Source organism: Hevea brasiliensis, chromosome 1 (assembly GCF_030052815.1).
Source record: "Hevea brasiliensis isolate MT/VB/25A 57/8 chromosome 1, ASM3005281v1, whole genome shotgun sequence".
Taxonomy (NCBI): domain Eukaryota; kingdom Viridiplantae; phylum Streptophyta; class Magnoliopsida; order Malpighiales; family Euphorbiaceae; genus Hevea; species Hevea brasiliensis.
The window spans coordinates 52416300-52438327 of record NC_079493.1 but is presented as its reverse complement, the minus strand read 5'-3'; positions in this window follow the sequence as shown (position 1 = coordinate 52438327).

Here is a 22028-nt window from a genome sequence, read left to right as displayed (position 1 = left end):
ATTAATTTACAATCCCAAAGAAACATAAAAGAAATAAATCCAATCACATTGGTCTTTTATAGTCCATGATCATCCATCATGCATATCACTATTTAACAATTAAATAAAACATACATACTTAAATTAAATTGAATATCTCATATTCAACTTAAAAATCCAGATTTGAATATGATTCAAATAAATTTACAAATTCTGATTTGAATCTCATTCAAACAAATTTAAAAATTCAGATTTGAATCACATTCAAACAACTTTAAAAATTCAGATTTGAATCACATTCAAACATTTTTTAAAAAATCAGATTTGAATCACATTCAAATATTTTTTAAAAAATCAGATCTGAATTTTATTCAATCAATTTTAAAAAATCAGATTTAAATATGATTCAAACAACTTTAAAAATTCAGATTTGAATCACATTCAAACAACTTTTAAAATTTAGATTTGAATGAGGTTTCTATGGAAGCTATTAAGGTTTAATGAAGGATTGTAAGCTTGAGTGCAAGCTTTAATGGAGGATATCCATGGGGAAATGAGGGAAAGGTTTCAGCCGGCTTGGGTTGGGAGAGAAGATGAGGGAAATTTTTTTTTCTTTGTTTTATTTTTGTCTTACTCAAAAGATATTTAGCTTAGTCAAATTTGGTAGGAAATTAAAAATCAATTGTGACATCATTTTGATGTCATAAAATGATGTAATTTGCTTTTTCTTTTCCTTTCTTTTTTTTTTTTTCATTTATCTATTAGTTCTTTAATTTAATTCTCGATTCCGAAAGTTTCTTTTCTCCAATTTTATTTGACAGTTAGGTCACAAGTCAGCTCTTGGGGTCAATTGACTAAATTGCCCCTCGCCGGTTCATCCCGGTTTGCAAATAATTCAATATTTCTTCCAGCTTCCTGACCTAATTATTTGACTAACTTAACAATTCTTTTTCGTGATTTTCTCTTTTCCACTATGTTTATAATGAAGGAATGGAAGCGTGAAAACACAAGTTTATACCATTGAAATTCAAAATTTTTCACCTAGGGTCACATGCGTCATGCAAGATTTATTTTTATCTATTTGATTTCAATGATAAACAACATATTAAAACTCTTTTAATATGTTTTTGGATCTGTATTTGCCATTTAAGATTTTAAAATTAATCAGATTAATATTAGAACCCTAGATTAAATCAAGAACGATTACACTAACCTCTTGATGTAATCGCAAATGCAGGCGCCTTTGAGATTCGTCTTCAGGACACCAGATGTTGTCCCTCTAGCTTGTCCACACCAAGAACACCTATGGCAGCCCTTGAACAGCTTCTAAAGCTTTTTCTATTAATTAGAAATTTAAGTTCTGCCTTTTAAGAGATTAGAGATGTAAACAGGACACTAGCAACAATTTCTAGTGTTCTTAATTCAAGAGATTGATGGCTAATCTCTTTGAATTGATGAGAGATGAAGAAGAACATATGAAAAACCTCAAAGTGGCGTGACAAAGGAGAGGAGTGGCTGCTGGTTGCTTTTCTTTTCATAACAACACTTAAATAGCTAGGTTAACACATTAAACCCTTGTCACATGTCACCCTTTGATTAGCTCTAGGTTTAAGTGACCCAATCACATTGTGCCAAGTGTCAAACCTATATTTAATCTTGATTTTAATCATCTTACATGATTAAAAAACATTTGGAAAGCTTATGTGTTATGCCATGTGTCACCATCTCATGGTGCCACGTGTCACACTGCTAAATGACCAAAATGCCCCTGTGTCTTAATTTTGAGTTCTTAACCCAAATAATTATTTTCTTCTTCTAATTAATTTATATCAAATATAAATTAATTAATTAATCTCTATTAATTAATTTCTCATTAATTAAATTCATATTTAAACACTTTAAATATAAATTTAAGTTATATTATACATCTAATAATCTAGATTTAGTTTCAAGTCATGCTAGGGACTTTGCAATCTAATTGCAAACCAAACCTATTTAGTTAATCAATTAAACTCTTTAATTAATTAATTAAATCATATTTAAATAGGTGATAACTTGTGTATGTGTGCGACTTACTAGGCTCATCACTAATTGGCAATGAGACATGATATCAACTCTTAATATCATCAGAACTCTTTCTTACCATAAATGATTTCTCTAAATCATTTTATGAACCTCATAGACCATGGTTAACACCTAGCATAGCATGCCATGGCCACCCAATTAGTAATAAGGTTTACCTTAAATGAACCTATAATCATATGTTACCATGCACTAGAATCTCTCTGTTACAAAATCCCAACTCAAGCTGGAGTCATGGTTTATGTCAAACTCCATTTGCTATGAATATTATGTTCTCTTTTAATTCCAGTTCTTGATTAAAAAGATTTTCTCATCAGAAACTCTTTTCTGAATAAATCTATCTGTCCTGAACAGGAACTTGAAACATCAAGAACAATTAAATGAACATAGGATTTTATCTCTATTTACTTAGAGGAATAGATTCCATCTTGATCAACACCTACCTCCATATATAACTAGTAGGAGCCAACACATGCCCATATACCCATACACAGTGCAAGTATGAAAGTAGTATCAAACTCAAACTACCTATATACAAGATAACTGTGCTATCTCAGGTCTAAAGATTATATGCACTGATATGATTTATGACAAAACATTGACAAGAGTAAGCTCCATGTGCTTGTCATAAGTGTCACTGGTTCGGCCTACTTATCATTTATAAGTGCCTATCATGTTTGTTATATGGCATGAAACTCACCATTCCATCTTATTTATATCTCATATAAATAACTTGGGAACAAACATGAATACAATCTTTCTGGATAAGTCATGTCCTTATTATGAAGTATCCTCGATTGTGAACCTATTTATGATACTTCGTACTAGAAATATTGTCACTCATATTCTTAACAACTTAAGAATAATATTTCTAACAAAATATCAATGGACCTTTTCTATTACACATAAATATATTATGTAAACAGAAAAGTGGAAATGCCTTTTATTAATAAAAATATGTACAAGATACATACTAAATGATATGCTCTAGGGCATACTACTAACATATAATAGTCCTAAGGACCGCAACGTCACATTTTACGATTCGAAATTTGTAACACCCTTATTTGTATAGCCTGGTATATTTCACTGTTCCAGTGACCGGAGTCGGTTCGAAAAATTAAGGGGTTTAGAGCCACACTTAAGACAACTAGAGAAGCCATAAATACAAATAATTAGTAATTGCCAATTAGTTAAGTATAAGTAAGAAAAATAGAACATAAGAGGCTAAACGAGCCGAGAGTCACAGCGATGGGTGACCTTCTCGGGAAGGACTGCGAAGTCATTTTAAACTCAAATTTCGAACCGTAAAATGTGACGCTGCAGTCCTTAGGACCCTTATGAACACAGTGGAAAAGTGAAAGCCATGAAAAAGAACTGTTAAGTCAGTCAAATAATTAGGTCAGGGAGTCGGAAGAAATATTGAATTATTGGCAAACCGGGTTGAACTGGCGAGGGGCAATTTGGTCAATTGACCCCGAGAGCTGACTCCTGACCTAACTGTCAAATAAAATCAGAGAAAAGAAAATTTCGGAGTCGAGAATTAAATTAAAGAACTAATAAAAAAAAGAGAGAAAATAAAAAAGGTGTAGGGAGATGACATCATGCATGACATCATGCATAATGCCATAAATTCCATAATTAATAAATTCAATTAATTAGATATCTTGGTCTTCCATAAGATAAATATACATAAAAAGGAAAAGAAAAGAAAAGGAAAAAGAAAGAATTAAAAAAAATAAATAGAATTATTTATAATGACATCATTAAAGGAGAAAGTAACCAATGGGCAATTAACACACAATAAAAAGGGATAAGGAAGAGTTTAAAATGATACAAAATTCATTAAAAATAGTCATCTTCTTCATTTTTGGCTTCCATGGCCGATTCCCTCTTCTTCCATGCTATTATTATTATTTTTTTTCTACCTTGATTTTCCCTAAGTTTTCTTCCCTAAAACCCTAAACACCCCTCATGAAAATTTATTCTTACACCAAGAGGAACATTTTGATTATCAAAAAGTGAGCAAATTCCAAAGTTTCTACAAGCTCAAGAATTGTTTAAAGAGGTTAGTGCACTAATTTATTTATATTTCTTTTCTAAGTATGACAAGTTTGCTAAATTAAATTAGATTGATATGAAATTAAAAGAAATTTGTAGGGATAGGAAATTTCTAAATTTCAGCAATCATTATATGAGTTATGGTTTGATAGATTTGAATGAGTTCATGGACCTCCATTAGTGGAATGATTATGGTTGACAGCTTTGAAATTAGCTAAATGCAATTAATTAGTGTGGTTAGGGTTTGAGACTTAGGGTTTATGGACCAAAAATGTAAGAAATGAGTAAATGATGTCTTTGACCTAATTTGATGTGAAAAATGGTCATTTGTGACCAATGAGTTGTGTTGGAATGGTTGGAAATAAAGTCAAATTCAGAGGGAGTGTGGTCATGCTGCCGGCAGCATGACCAAGTCAACTTTGAGGGATCAAAAATGAAATTTTACAAGTCCAATTGATATGGGACCAATTGGGGATGAAAATAGACACTAAATGACACAATTTTCACTTAGGAACCATGCCCAAAAAGTGACCAAAACCTAGTGAACAAATTGACCAAAGTTGGATAAGTGCAGGCTGCCCTGTACAAATTGACCAAATAAACAGTGTTTGTTCATTTGGTCATAACTCGAGCTAGGCAGGTCCAAATGACCTGAAATTGTACCAGTGGTTAGATGAGATATATACCTAAAACTTTCATGAGAACACAAACTCAAATTCTTCCAGCAACCAAGTCATTTTACCACCCCAAGTTGGTGACCCAAAACTGCCAGCACCAAAATTGCCCAGAAAATCTGGGTTGTTTCCAATCCGGCAGCTGTGGTTCAAATGGCCATAACTTGAGCTACAAAACTCCAATTGGGGTGATCCAAAAATGATAATAAACTTAAGTCAATAAGAAACATTTTCTATGAAGGAAGTTTTGCCAAATTCCAACAGTAAAATTACCAATGGAACAGTGCAACTAGGAGCACCAAAACTGAAAATTTGATAATTTTGCCTAAAGGATTTAAGCTTTGAGAAAATGACCAAAACCAACAAATTTAATGACCAAAATGTGGCATGTGGGTGAAGTTGGAGTTCCCATACCTATTACACCTTAGAAAGTCAACAATTTGACTTGAATAGTGTAGTGAATAGTAACCCGAAACACAAAAACTTCGAGAATGTCGAATTTAGCACGTTAGAGCTAGGTAAAAGTGAAGTTAAATTTATTTTTGGATTTATACTAAGTTATGGTACTGAAATACTATGAAACTATGTGTTTCAGCTGAAAAAGACTTGGAAACTCGGAGAGACTGAGTCAAGGCCTAGAGGCGACTCACGTCAGGTCTGTGCACAGTAATTTTTGTTTAAATATATGATTTTTGAAAATTTGATTTTTTTGAGTTAAATATGAATTGTGTTGCCATTTATGATTGTGGATATGACTTTGAAAATTTACCAGATTTCCAATAAATTATTTGCATAAATTGTTTTGAATAGATTTTGTGTTCACACTTAACATGACATTATCACTTTATTCCTCCTCCATTTATGGGGTTGAGATCGTTTATTTTCCTCCCTCTCTGGCTTGCCAGTTGAGGTTGAGATCGGATGAGTACTCATTAGCTAGCTAGCCACCTCCTTCATTGATTTCGATTAATGGGGTTGTAGATTGCTTTGTCGTGGTATACAACATGGCATTGATTGAAAATTTTGTGTCATGGCTTAAGTTGTGTATAATTTTGGCAACACTGTGTTTATTAAATTATTTGACTAAATTGTGTTATTCTGAGTTTTGATAATTGTGAAATATGACTGAGAAATATTTAAATTGTGTTTTGGCAATGAATGATTTATATATTGTATTTCAAATTTTTATTGTGCACCTCTGAGTATTTTTATACTCAGCGATAGCTTATTTTGCTGTCGCAGATAAGAGTAAGGAGAAAGCAGCAGAGTGAGCTGCTATTGAATTGAGGACTACACCGGTCTTTTTGTACGGGTATTATTTTATACCCTCATAGTTAATTTTGATGTAAATATAAAAATGTTGTATGTATCAATGTAAAGTTGAGCAGTTGTAAAATAAATTGTAATAATATTATTTTTGAATTTCCTTCTGTAAATTAATATTTGTACTTGTGAATTTCATACTTTATGCCTTGTGAATGAAGTTAGTAAATATTTTGAGATGATAAATTTTGATTTGGATTGTGGAATTATTTTGAAGTGAATTGAATTGAATTGATTTGAGATTTATTGGAGGTTGGGAGTTGAGAAAATTATTGGAAGTGTTTTTTTAGGTATTTGAAGAACTGTTTTCTCCAAATACAAACGGAACTCTGTCAAAATTTTTATAAAATTTGCGGCAAAATTAAAATGAACAAAAATTTTTACTAGTATTTAAACTTTGAATAAATGGTTTTTAATTCCTCCCAAAATGCTCACCACTTCCAAAATGTAAGAAAATTGTTTTAAAATCCCTTGTAGTGTACTTAATGAATTATCGAAAGGTGAAGTTCGGTAGTTCATTAGGTATTCTACAAGATCATGTCATGCCTTACAGAGGGGTGAGGTGTGACATGTTTTAGTGGTATCAGAGCATAGTTTTTCAATAAATTTTGACTATGTGTATGAATATTTTATTGATAAGTACAACTTCTCAAATGTCTTTAATTGATACATATGACATATTTACATCATGAATATGCACTAACGGAGGTCAACCTCCTTGTGTTTGATCTCAGGAAGTAGAAAATTTGGGAAAATGGAATGGAAGGAGGAGATCATTCCGAAGAATAATCTGTTGAGGCTGAGGTTCAAGGGAAAGCCCCAAAGACTCCGAGCGTGAGTGGGTCACCACTCCAGGCTCCTACTCCAAAGATCGCAGCTTTCGCTTTATGCAACAGATGGCTGCATTTTTCCAGCAAATGGCGGGTAATGTGCCACCCCAAGCTCTGATGCAAGCACCTGTAGCATAACCACAGCCCTCAGCTCGGCAATGTGAAAATTTGATGAAATTTGGGGCCACCGAGTTTAAAGGCACTGTGGATCCACTGGAGGCAGAACAGTGGTTGGAAAGAATGGAATGGGTTTTCAGAAAGCTGCAGTGTGCTGAAGAATTAAAATTTGAGTATTCAGTATCTCTTTTCCAAGGGGATACGTATGAATGGTGGAAGACCATCCCCCACAGCTTGGTTAAGCCACCCGTATTAACCTGGTCAGACTTTTTGAGGGAGTTTCGACAGAAGTGGGTTCCCGATGCATATGTGGATATGAAATTACAAGAATTCTTGAGTTTGAAACAAGGGGACCGAACCATAGCAGAGTATGAGAGAGACTTCTCAAGGCTAAGCCACTATGCTGGAAGCTTAGTCTCCACCCCCAGAGATAGATGTAAGAGGTTTGAGTCTGGGTTAAGACCGAATCTAAGAATGCAAGTTGTGGGTTTCCGACATCAGAATTTCGCTAAGTTGATCTCACAGGCCCTGGAACTGGAAAGGATAGAATCTGAAGGGGCAGTAAAGAAGGGTACACAAGAGAAAGAGAAGACTGAAAAGACTACGGGACAAACATCTGAGAGTGGTTCTGGCAAAAGGAAACAGTTTGGGGGATCCAGCTCCCGTAGATTTGGCAGAGGCAGATTTTCTAGCCAAAGACCACCCCGGTCTGGTCAGCAGACCCAGCAGGCACCCTGAGGAGCTCTATCAGTACGACAGTGTGAAACTTATGGTAGAACTCATGGTGGGGTTTGTTTCAAGACTACTGGTGCATGTTTTAACTGTGGAGGGAGTGGACATTTCGCTAAGGATTACACTAGTCCGTGCCGGTCTGAACCTTCTGCTACATTTGAAGGATCAGTCCAAGTCTCTGCACCTAGAGAATCATAGTCAGCTACTAGAGGTAGAGGCAGAGGTAGGGGTCCTGGTAACACTCCTGGAAGTCAAAGCACTGTTAACAAGCCGATCCGATGGCGCACGATCGAGTGTATACCATGCGTCAGAGGGAGGAAGCTGAAACATCAAACGTAGTAGTTGGTAATTTTTCCATCCTTGACCAAGATGTACATGTGTTATTTGATCCTGGCTCCACACATTCGTATGTTAGTGCTAGTGTGATGTGTTCTACTGCTATTCAGTGTGTACCAATAGACTATGATGTGTTAGTAGCTAGTCCATTAGGCTAGGAGGTCAGGGTAAATAGGCTATATAGGGATTGTCCTCTGGTGATCCAAGGAAAAACTTTTCTGTCTGATTTGATTGAAATGCCCTTCAGAGATTATGACATTATTTTGGGCATGGATTGGTTAGCCAGGCATCACGCCATGATTGGATCAGAGATCAAGATCACTTTTGGTCTCCCTCAGTATGGTGATGTTGTAATTCATAGGGAGAGGCAGCTATTGCCTTCAAACATTATTTCAGCTGCACTGGCCAGAAAAATGATTAGAAAAGGGTGTGAGGCGTACTTGGCACATGTGATAGACACCCAAGTGTGGAGTTCAAAGATCGAGGACATTCCTATCAGATGTGACTTTCCGGATGTATTTCCTGATGAATTGCCAGGATTACCTCCAGAAAGAGAAGTGCAGTTTGAATTTGATGTTATGCCTGGTGTGGACCCAATCTCTATAACGCCATATAGAATGGCACCAGCAGAACTAAAACAATTGAAAGTACAGTTGCAAGAGTTGCTTGACAAGGGCTTCATCCGCCCTAGTGTGTCACCTTGGGGAGCGCCGGTGTTGTTTGTAAAGAAGAAGGATGGCACTCTCCGGTTATGCATTGACTATCGACAGTTGAATAAGGTGACAATAAAGAATAGATACCCATTGCCCCGCATTGATGACTTATTTGATTAGTTGAGAGGTGCAACTGTGTTCTCCAAAATTGACCTGAGATCAGGTTATTATCAGTTGAAAGTATAAGAGCAGAGTATTCCTAAAACTGCCTTCAGAACCTGCTATGGCCATTATGAGTTCTTGGTCATGCCATTATGAGTTCTTGGTCATGCCATTCGGGTTAACTAATGCTACGGCTGCTTTTATGGATCTGATGAACACTATCTTCAGACCATACCTCGACCAGTTTGTTGTGGTATTTATCGATGATATATTGGTCTATTCGAGGAATGCAGAAGAGCATGATAGACATCTGCGGATTGTACTGCAGACTTTGAGGGAGAAACAGCTATACGCTAAATTGTCGAAATGTGAATTTTGGCTGAAGAAGATATCATTTTTGGGGCACATAGTATCAGCAGAGGGTATTAAGGTAGATCCTAACAAGATTGAAGCTATCCTTAATTGGAAGTCACCCAGAAATGTTACAGAGATTCGCAGTCAAGTTAATGGATACTACCATCGATTTGTGAAGGGATTCTCCATGTTGGCATTTCCATTGACCAAGCTGCTTAGAAAAGATGTGAAATTTCAATGGACGGACAAATGCTAGCAAAGTTTTGATGAATTGAAAAGATGTTTGACAGAGGCTCCAGTCCTGACTTTACCTACACCGGGTAAAGAATATACAGTTTACAGCGATGCTTCTCACAATGGGTTAGGTTGTGTGTTGATGCAAGATCGAAATGTCATTGCCTATGCATCACGCCAGCTGAAACCGCATGAGAGGAATTATTCGACACATGACTTGGAGCTTGCAGCCATTGTGTTTGCTCTTAAGATCTGGAGACATTATTTGTATGGGGAGAAGTGTTACATCTACACAGATCATAAGAGTTTGAAGTATTTGGGCACCCAGAAAGAGTTGAATTTGAGACAGAGGAGATGGCTAGAGTTGATAAAAGACTATGATTGCTTAATAGACTATCAACCAGGGAAAGCTAATGTGGTGGCTGACGCCCTAAGTCGCAAGACGATGGCAAGTCTAGGGGTTACTCCTTTGTCTTTGGTACATGAGTTGAGATCATTACATGCCAGTTTGGAGATTAATGATGATGGGCAGACAGCAGTTGCATGGCATGTACAGCCAGTGTTGATTGATCAGATCAAAATGGTCGCCGTAATGATGAAAGGTATCGGTCGTTGGAAGAAGTCCGGTAGGGCAAGAAACCAGAGTTCTCAATCAGAGATGTTGGTTTACTGCTACACCAGGGTAGAATGTGTGTTCCTAATGATGTTAATTTGAGGCAGATCATTTTCAAGGAAGCACATGAGTCTCCTTTTGCCATGCACCCTGGTGGTACAAAAATGTATAGAGGGCTAAAGGAGCATTACTGGTGGATGAGTATGAAGAGAGATGTGGCAGAGTTTGTATCCAAACGCCTAGCTTGTCAGCAAGTAAAGGCAGAGCATCAAGTACCCACTGGGTTGTTACATCCACTACCAGTGCCAGAATGGAAATGGGAAAGAATGACGATGGATTTTGTAATGGGACTTCCAATGACACCGAAGAGTCATGATGCAATATGGGTCATTGTCGACAGACTAACTAAGTCTGCTCATTTTCTGCCAGTCCGAATGGACTACAGTTTAGACAGATTGGCCAGGTTGTACATCGACGAGATTGTGAAACTTCATGGAGTGCCAGTATCCATTATATCAGACAGAGATCCTAGGTTCACTTCTAGATTCTGGGCTAGTCTTTAGAGAGCCCTAGGAACTAGATTGAACTTCAGTACTGCATTCCACCCACAGACAGATGGCCAGTCTGAGAGGGTTATTCAGATCTTGGAGGACATGCTACGGGCTTGTGTGATTGAGTTTGAGGGTAGTTGGGATACACACTTGCCTTTGATTGAGTTTGCTTATAACAACAGCTACCAATCAACCATTGGGATGCCTCCATATGAAGCTTTGTATGGCAGAAAATATAGAACCCCGTTGTGTTGGGATGACGTGGGTGAAAGAAAAATGATTGGACCCGAAATTATTCAATAGACTGAAGAGAAAATCAGGGTGATCAGAGATTGACTTAAAACTGCATCAGACTGGCAGAAGTCCTACATTGATTTGAAAAGAAGAGATATTGAGTATACAGTGGGTGAGAAAGTTTTCCTCAAGGTTTCTTCTTGGAAGAGAATTATGAGATTCGGCAGAAAGGGAAAACTAAGTCCTCGTTTTATTGGGCCATATGAGGTTCTGGAAAGAGTGGGTCCTTTAGCATATCGGTTGGCACAACCTCCAGAGTTAGAGAAGATACGTAATGTCTTCCATGTGTCCATGTTGAGAAGGTATCGATCAGACCCATCTCATGTACTACCACTAGAAGAAATTGAAGTGAATCCAGATCTGACATATGAGGAAGAACCCATAAAGATTATGGCTTATGAGGTGAAGCAGCTACGGAACAAGCAGATACCATTGGTAAAAGTGCTGTGGAACCATCATTCGGGACAGGAGGCTACTTGGGAACGAGAGGAGGACATGAGGAGACAACACCCACAGCTGTTCAGAGATTGATACCAGGTAAAATTTCGAGACGAAATTTATTTTAAGGGGGGGAGAATTGTAACACCCTTATTTGTATAGCTTGCTATATTTCACTGTTCCAGTGACCGGAGTCGGTCCGGACAATTAAGGGGATTAGAGCCATACTTAAGACAACTAGAAAAGCCATAAATACAAATAATTAGTAATTGCCAATTAGTTAAGTATAAGTAAGAAAAATAGAACATAAGAGGTTAAACGAGCCGAGAGTCATAGCGATGGGTGACCTTCTCGGGAAGGACTGCGAAGTCGTTTTAAACTCAAATTTTGAACCGTAAAATGTGACGTTGCGGTCCTTAGGACCCTTATGAACACAGTGGAAAGGAGAAAATCATGAAAAAGAACTGTTAAGCCAGTCAAATAATTAGGTCAGGGAGCCGGAAGAAATATTGAATTATTGGCAAACCGGGTTGAACCGGCGAGGGCAATTTGGTCAATTGACCCCGAGAGTTGACTCCTGACCTAACTGTCAAATAAAATCGGAGAAAAGAAAATTTCGGAGTCGGGAATTAAATTAAAGAACTAATAAAAAAAAAGAGAGAGAAAATGAAAAAGGTGTAGGGAGATGACATCATGCATGACATCATGCATGATGCCATAAATTCCATAATTAATAAATTCAATTAATTAGATATCTTGATCTTCCATAAGATAAATATACATAAAAAGGAAAAGAAAAGAAAAGAAAAGGAAAAAGAAAGAATTAAAAAAAATAAATAGAATTATTTATAATGACATCGTTAAAGGAGAAAGTAACCAATGGGCAATTAACACACAATAAAAAGGGATAAGGAAGAGTTTAAAATGAAACAAAATTCATTAAAAATAGTCATCGTCTTCATTTTTGGCTTCCATGGCCGATTCCCTCTTCTTCCATGCTATTATTATTTTTTTTTTCTACCTTGATTTTCCCTAAGTTTTCTTCCTTAAAACCCTAAACACCCTTCATGAAAATTTATCCTCACACCAAGAGGAACATTTTGATTATCAAAAAGTGAGCAAATTCCAAAGTTTCTACAAGCTCAAGAATTGTTTAAAGAGGTTAGTGCATTAATTTATTTCTATTTCTTTTCTAAGTATGACAAGTTTGCTAAATTAAATTAGATTGATATGAAATTAAAAGAAATTTGTAGGGATAGGAAATTTCTAAATTTCAGCAGCCATTATATGTGTTATGGTTTGATGGATTTGAATGAGTTCATGGACCTCCATTAGTGGAATGATTATGGTTGAGAGCTTTGAAATTAGCTAAATGCAATTAATTAGTGTGGTTAGGGTTTGAGACTTAGGGTTTATGGACCAAAAATGTAAGAAATGAGTAAATGATGTCTTTGACCTAATTTGATGTGAAAAATGGTCATTTTTGACCAAATGAGTTGTGTTGGAATGGTTGGAAATAAAGTCAAATTCGGAGGGAGTGTGGTCATGCTGCTGGCAGCATGACCAAGTCAACTTTGAGGGACTAAAAATGAAATTTTACAAGTCCAATTGATATGGAACCAATTGGAGATGAAAATAGACACTAAATGACACAATTTTCATTTAGGAACCATGCCCAAAAAGTGACCAAAACCTAGTGAACAAATTGACCAAAGTTGGATAAGTGCAGCCTGACCTGTACAAACTGACCAAATGAACAGTGTTTGTTCATTTGGTCATAACTCGAGCTAAGCAGGTCCAAATGACCTGAAATTTTACCAGTGGTTAGATGCGATATATACCTAAAACTTTTATGAAGAACACAAATCCAAATTCTGCCAGCAACCAAGTCATTTGGCCACCCCAAGTTGGTGACCCAAAACTGCCAGCACCAAAATTGCCCAGAAAATCTGGGTTGTTTCCAATCCGGCAGCCATGGTTAAAATGGCCATAGCTTGAGCTACAAAACTCAAATTGGGGTGATCCAAAAATGATAATAAACTTAAGACAATAAGAAACATTTTCTATGAAGGAAGTTTTTCCAAATTCTAACAGTAAAATTACCAATGGAATAGTGCAACTAGGAGCACCAAAACTGAAAATTTGACAATTTCGCCTAAAGGATTTAAGCTTTGAGAAAATGCCCAAAACCAACAAATTTAATGACCAAAATGTGGCATGTGGGTGAAGTTAGAATTCCCATACCTATTAAGCCTTAGAAAGTCAACAATTTGACTTGAATAGTGTAGTGAATAGTAACTCGAAACACAAAAACTTCGAGAACGTCGAATTTAGCACGTTAGAGCTAGGTAAAAGTGAAGTTAAATTTATTTTTGGATTTATACTAAGTTGTGGTACTGAAATACTATGAAACTGTGTGTTTCAGCTGAAAAAGACTTGGAAACTCGGAGAGACTGAGGATGATCAATAGAATTATAAGAATTCAATCACCCACTAGAAATCTATCCAACTAGGATTTCCGTTTTCTACTTTGGAAGTGTAGGATTCGCTAAGTTAGTGGGAGGACCAATTTGATTAAAAGAACATAATCATATTTGGTTAATTACATGATACATTTACTAATTAATCTGGTTATTTCTGCAATTAATTTTCTGATAATAATGAGCACAGAACAACCACCACCATCCAATATCCTTGCAAGCATACTTGATCGCAATAGGTTGACAGGACCTAATCTGTCTGATTGGCTAAGAAATTTGAAACTTGTCTTGAACCTTGAACATATAGGATATGTTCTAGATTCAAATGTTCCTGGTCCCTTACCTCTAGAGGCCACACAAGAGGAACATGAAACTTTAGGCAAGTGGAAGGAGCATGATATGAGAGCTAAGTGTTACATGCTTGCTTCCATGAGTAATGAGTTACAGAAGCAACATGAGAACATGCAGAGTGCGAATGAGATCCTCCTTCACCTACAAGAGTTGTATGGTGACCATAGCAGGAATGATAGGTATGAGATATCTAGGCAGCTGTTCCGCATGAGGATGTCTGAGGGACAGAATGTTGGGGATCATGTCCACAAGATGATTCGGCTGATTGAGCAGTTGGAATATCTTGACTTCAACATGGATTTCCAACTACAGACGGATTTGATCCTTCAGTCCCTTCCTTGGTCTTTTGGGAAATTTTGTGACAAATTTTCATATGACTCAACAGGAATGCACCTTAGCTGGTTTACTCAACATGCTGGTTATTGCCCAAAAGAATATGCCAGGCAATAAAGGAAAAGAGGTAGCTTTGGTTGCATCTTCTTCTGCTGGAAAGTCCAACAAGAAGAAGGGCAATAAGAAAAAGAAACCTCAGATTCCTTGTCCTTCTAAGAAAATAGCTAAACAGAAAAGGAAGACTAAAGCTGATGAAGGCAAAGGAAAGTGTTTCCACTGCCAACAGGAAAGTGTTTCCATTGCCAATAAGAAAGTGTTTCCATTACCAGTAAGAAAGTGTTTCCACTGGCCAGAGTATAGCAATCTAAATGAAAGCAATGCCGTGGTGAAAAACAACTAAAGTTCAAAATATATTTGGCACTTAAGGTTATGTCATGTTGCAGAAGATAGGATTACAAAATTGGAGAAAATGGGGATTCTATCCTTATTGGACTCTGAGCCTACTCCAACTTGTGAATCTTGCCTTCAGGGCAAAATGACTAGATCACCCTTTGTTGGACGGGCTAAGAGCTGAAAATATTTTGGAGCTAATAAATAGTGATGTATGTGGTCCATTTAAAGAAATGGCTAGAGGGGGCTTTCATTATTTTATTACCTTTATTAATGATAAATCAAGGTTTGGGTATTTGTATTTGATGAAATACAAACATGAATCTTTTGAAAAGTTCAAAGAATTTAAATCTGAAGTAGAAAATCAAACAGGAAAGAGTATTAAAGCTCTTCGATCAGATCGTGGAGGTGAATATTTGAGTACTGAATTTGATGAATACTTGAGAGAGCATGGCATTGTTTCTCAGCTGACTCCTCCAGGAACACCACAGCTGAATGGTGTATTTGAAAGGAGAAATCGTACCCTATTGGATATGGTACGTAGTATGATGAGCTATACTGATATGCCAATCTCCTTTTGGGGATTTGCATTAGAATCAGCTTTGTATATTCTGAATAGGATTCCATCAAAATCGCTTCTTCCACACCTTATGAGATATGGCATGGAAGAAAACCAAGTCTTAAGCATGTTAAGATTTGGGGTTGTCCAGCTTATATCAAAAAGCTGAACACTGATAAATTGGAGACCAGATCAGAAAAGGGTCGATTTGTTGGATATCCAAAAGATAGTTTTGGATATTATTTTTATTTGCCTACCTCACAAAAGGTTGTGATAAGTAGAGATGCCACATTTCTTGAACAACAGTTTGTTCAAGAGGGAGGCAAAGGAAGGCAAATAGAGTTAGAATTGGAGAATTCTGACCAACCAACATATCAGATGGATATAGATCCATCTAGTCAACCTATACCCGTTGATGAAACATCTACAGCTGTTCCTCGTAGAATAACCAGGGTATCTCACCCACCAGTGAGATATGGTTTTCTTCATGAAGAATAACAAGAGTTGTCTACTCATGAAGAAGTAGATCATGGAGATGATCCACTTACCTATGAAGAAGCTATATCAGATATAGACTCTTCAAAATGGATTGATGCTATGAAATCCGAGATTGATTCCATGTATAAGAATCAAGTTTGGGATCTTGTTAACCCACCTGAAGGTATTGTACCTATAGGGAACAAATGGGTTTTCAAGAAGAAAATTGGTTCTGATGGAAAGTTAGAGACCTATAAGGCAAGGCTAGTAGCGAAAGGGTTTCGCCAAAGGCAAGGAATCGACTATGAGGAGACTTTCTCACCTGTTGCCATGCTTAAATTAATTAGGATTTTATTAGCAATAGATGCGTACTATGATTATGAGATTTGGCAGATGGATGTCAAAACAGCTTTTCTCAATGGATACATTGAAGAAAACATTTTCATGGAACAACCTAAGGGATTTGAATGCCAAGATGGTTCCAAGGTATGCAAGCTAAAGCGATCCATTTATGGGTTGAAACAAGCTTCGAGGAGTTGGAACATTCGTTTTGATGAAGCCATTAAATCCTTTGGTTTTATCAAAAATGAGGATGAGCCATGTGTATATAAGAAGGTTAGTGACAGTGCTATCACTTTCCTTGTCTTATATGTGGATGACATACTGTTGATGGGTAATGACACAGGTATGTTGACGACTATAAAGGTATGGTTGTCAAATACATTCTCCATGAAAGACTTAGGGGAGGCAACCTATATTCTTGGGATTCGCATCTATAGAGATAAAGTGAAAAGAATAATTGGTTTATCCCAAAGTCTATACTTGGAAAAGGTGTTAAAGAGGTTTAAGATGCTTGATTCCAAGAGAGGATTGTTACCAGTGAGACATGGTATCCACCTTTCTAAAGAGATGTCTCCAAAGACACCTGAAGAAAGAGATAAGATGGCCAGGATTCCATATGCTTCGGCTATTGGAAGTTTAATGTATGCAATGTTGTGTACTAGGCCGGATATCGCATATGCTGTTAGTTTGACTAGCGGTATCAATCCAATCCAGTTTGGAACAACTGGATAGTCACAAGAATATTCTTAAGTACTTGAGAAGAACTAAGGATATATTTTTGATTTATGGAGGTGGAGACTTGCAATTAGATGGTTATACTGATTCTGATTTCCAATCAGATATCGATGATAGAAAGTCTACCTCTGGATATGTGTTCATTTGTAATGGAGGTGCAGTCAGTTGGAAGAGTTCCAAACAGAGCACGACTGCAGATTCCACTACAGAGGCTGAGTATATTGCTGCATCAGATGCTGCAAAGGAAGCTGTTTGGATAAAGAAGTTCATGACAGAACTTACAGTAGTTCTTTCCATTGAGTCAGCAGTTCCACTACACTGTGACAACAATGGAGCAGTCATACAGGCTAAGGAACGAAGGTCTCACCCAAAATCCAAACACATAGAAAGGTGCTATCACATTATTAGAGATATAGTTGGGCAAGGCGATATAGTCATGCTAAAAAATAACATCAGCTGAAAAATTCAGCTGATCCATTCACTAAGCCTTTGTCATAAGCTCAGTTAGACTGACATCTTGAGAAGATGGGTCTAAGGTATTGTAATGAATGGCTCTAGTGCTAGTGGGAGATTGTTCGTAGTATGCCCTAGAGCATATCATTTAGTATGTATCTTGTACATATTTTATTAATAAAAGGCATTTCCACTTTTCTGTTTATATAATATATTTATGTGTAATAGAAAAGGTCCATTGATATTTTGTTAGAAATATTATTCTTAAGTTGTTAAGAATATGAGTGATAATATTTCTAGCACAAAGTATCATAAATAGGTTCACAATCGAGGATACTTTGTAATAAGGACATGACTTATCCAGAAAGATTGTATTCATGTTTGTTCCCAAGTTATTTATATGAGATATAAATAAGATGGAATGGTGAGTCTCATGCCATATAACAAACTTGATAGGCACTTATAAATGATAAGTAGGCCGAACCAGTGACACTTATGACAAGCACATGGACTTTACTCTTGTCAATGTTTTGTCATAAATCATATCAATGCATATAATCTTTAGACCTGAGATAGCACAGTTATCTTGTATATAGGTAGTTTGAGTTTGATACTGCTTTCATACTTGTACTGTGTATGGGTATATGGGCATGTGTTGGCTCTTACTAGTTATATATGGAGGTAGGTGTTGATCAAGATGGAATCTGTTCCTCTAAGTAAATAGAGATAAAATCCTATGTTCATTTAATTTTTCTTGATGTTTCAAGTTCCTGGCCAGGACAGATAGATTTATTCAGAAAAGAGTTTCTGATGAGAAAATCTTTTTAATCAAGAACTGGAATTAAAAGAGAACATTGTAACACCCCTAAGTTCGGTAGTGAGTTCTGCTGCTCCAGTGACCAGTGTTGTCCGGACAGCTAGGATGCCTAGAACCACACTTCAATGAGAGTGAGGAGACATAAAATAATGAAATAAAAGAAAAGAAAGTACAAGAAAAACAAAGGAAAAATGATTGCAAAGAAATGTGATCAAGTTAAACGAGCCGGGAAACCTAACGATGGGTGACCGCACTGGGAAGTCACGGCGTGGACCGTTGACTGCCTCGAATCATGGAACCTCGAAAACATTTTTGGGACATAAATAGACCCTTGTTGAAGAATAAATATCATTAGAAATATCAAAGAAAAATTAAATAATTAGTACAAAGAAAAGTAAAAAATCGAAAAACAGACAAAATACGGTGTTACCGAAAAATTGGGAAAGCCACCCGAACAGGGGCATTATGGTCATTTGACATCCCGAATTGTCTTTTGACCTAAATGTCCATTAAAAATAAATAGTATTACACTTAGAAAATGAAATGAAAAATTAATTTGATGGTACCTAAAATAAATAGTGGAAATAATGGGTTAAATGTGGATTAATTGAAAGTTAACTTATAATATGTTTTAATTTTAGTTAGTGGACCACTATAGGATTAATTTATCATTGAAATATGGCTGATATGGTCCACTCACCATCTGAAATTCCATCTTCCTCAAAATTCTCTCAAATGGCCGAATTGAAGAAACCTTGAAACTCCATTGATGTTTTTCTTTGAGCTTCATTTCCTCTCTCCATTTCAACTCCATTCTCTTAGGTTCTTTCATGAAAAATGGTCTACACACCACAAGGAAGATATTGATACTAATTTTGAGAAGTTTGGTGAAGGTTTAGCAAGTTACAAATAAAGGTAAGTTTGCATTTTTGAGAAATCCTTTGTTAAAGTTTTTATGCATGTTATGGGTATTGGTTTGGTGAAGGAAAATTTTGAGTTTGAAGGGTTATTGTTGTTGCCATTTTGGACAGCCATGGGTCACGTTTTTGATGAGGTATTTGTGTAAATAATTGATGAGAAATAATGTTAATCATGGTGATTTAGTAACCTAGTGATTTAATGCATGTATATATGGTGAATGATGCACTTTGATGGGAATTGGCATATGGTACGGCAATGTGATGTTGATGAATGAATTGTGGCAGCTTGTGGACACTTGAATAATGGTGTATATTGAAGGGAGTGTGAGCAGCATATTGACCTAGAAGGATTGATGATATGTATGTCAATTTACATTGTAAAGTGTATGTAAAGTTTGTAATGTTTAGGTGTGTTTGTAATGGTACTTAGAAATTGTAATTGTGAATGATATTTGGTGTGTTGAGGGTGATTGGAATCTGCCCAAAATAATGCTAATGTTATGTAGAAAATGTTGTTGGTAATGTGCCAAAACAGTTTGGTAGGGTATGGAAGTAAACCTTGCAAAGGTAAGTGTGTGTTTGAAGTTGGGGTGTGTAATGCATATTAAGGGCAGTGTATATTTTGGCCTATAACCTTGAATGTGTAACCTCAATTAGTATGAGACCAATTTGAGGTGAAACTAGGCACAAAATGTGCCAACTTTCATTGAGAAACCATGCCAAAATTCTGCTTGCAAGGTGACCTAAAAATTTGACCAATTCGGATTAGGTGCAATTAGGACCTGAAAAATGACCAATTGGGCAGCAGTGAGTGTTTAGGCCATAACTCACTCAAACCAGGTCCAATTGACCTGAAATTTTGACCAAGAATAGTTAAGACCCATACCTACAAGTCTTATGAAGACACCAAAGCCCAGAAATGACCATAAGCAAGTCAAACAACTTGCACAAGTTCGGGTCCAAAAACTGGCCGAACCAGAATTGACCACTTTGACCTAAAATTGACCTAAAATGGTACCATTTGACCAGCAAGAGTGTAATGACCATAACTCGGTCTACTTAACTCGGATTGACCTGAAATTTTGCACGCGTGCAATAAGACCTAGATCTACAAGTTTGTAGTTTCGACCGAGACCAAAACCGAGGAACTAGATCGTCCGGTTAGGTCAAACCAGTATTCCGGAATCCAGCAATTTGCATTAAAATGCACTAAGCAAGGAAATGACTTTGGTAAAACATACCAAATCTAAAACCCTATCAAATGTGACATATTAACGACACTAAAACCTAATTTACCTAAAACGCAACAAGGTTCGGTATATTAGGTGATTAAGTGAATAATTGAGTTCGATGCATTATTTACCAAACACCATCGATAGAGACAGTTTAAATTAGTCTTGAAACACTTCAAATTGTGTTTCTCGATTACAAAGACTCGGGAAAAGGGAAGGAAACACTGAGTCCGGATCGAGGGGATCATCGAGAGGTTTGTGCACAACAACTGTTTCTTTTGAATTATTTTCAATGGAAATAAATATTGACTATTTGCATATCATTGTTTTAAATTGTGGAAATGTGTTTGGTGGACACTTATTGATTGAAAAACATTGTGAATGGTTTGAAATCAGAAAAATTGTTTGAATGGTATTTGATGGATACTTATTGATTGAAAAGCACTGTAAATGGTTTTTGTGGAAATTGAAGTGAATTACGAATTGTGTTGCCATTTTGTGAATGAAATTATAACTTTGGAAATTTATTGGATTCTTACGGATCATTTGAATAAAATGTTTGGAATTGTTTTGACTCACAATTGGCATGAGAGTAAAGTTGTAAAATAATTATGAGTTATTTGGCTTGTAAAAATTGTGTTATATCTTTGTATCTTAGTCTTTGAAAATCACTGTGGATTTGACTTGAGAAATGTGTTGTGTTGATAAAAATGTTGGAGTTGAGATTTGAAAATATATTGAAGTGCTTTTACGTGTTTTACAAGAACTGTTTTGTCCAAAATACAAATGGCACCTTGCCAAAATTTTTACAGATATTCCAAATAAATCAAATGAGTTAGTTGTTTCACTTCAGTTCACCAAAGTCTTTCACACCTGTAAATAGTGCTCACCACTGTAAAAGAAGTAAGAAAAGTTTTTAAAATCCCTTGTAGTGTATTTAATGGATTATCAGTAGACGGAGTTGGTAATTCATTAGGTATACTACGGGATCATGTTATGCCTTACAGAGGGGTAGGGTGTGACAAACATAATATTCATAGCAAATGGAGTTTGACATAAACCATGACTCCAGCATGAGTTGGGATTTTGTAACAGAGAGATTCTAGTGCATGGTAACATATGATTATAGGTTCATTTAAGGTAAACCTTATTACTAATTGGGTGGCCATGGCATGCTATGCTAGGTGTTAACCATGGTCTATGTGTTAGTAGTATGCCCCAGAGCATATCATTTAGTATGTATCTTGTACATATTTTTATTAATAAAAGGCATTTCCACTTTTCCGTTTACATAATATATTTATGTGTAATAGAAAAGGTCCATTGATATTTTGTTAGAAATATTATTCTTAAGTTGTTAAGAATATGAGTGACAATATTTCTAGCACGAAGTATCATAAATAGGTTCACAATCGAGGATATCTCATAATAAGGACATGACTTATCCAGAAAGATTGTATTCATGTTTGTTCCCAAGTTATTTATATGAGATATAAATAAGATGGA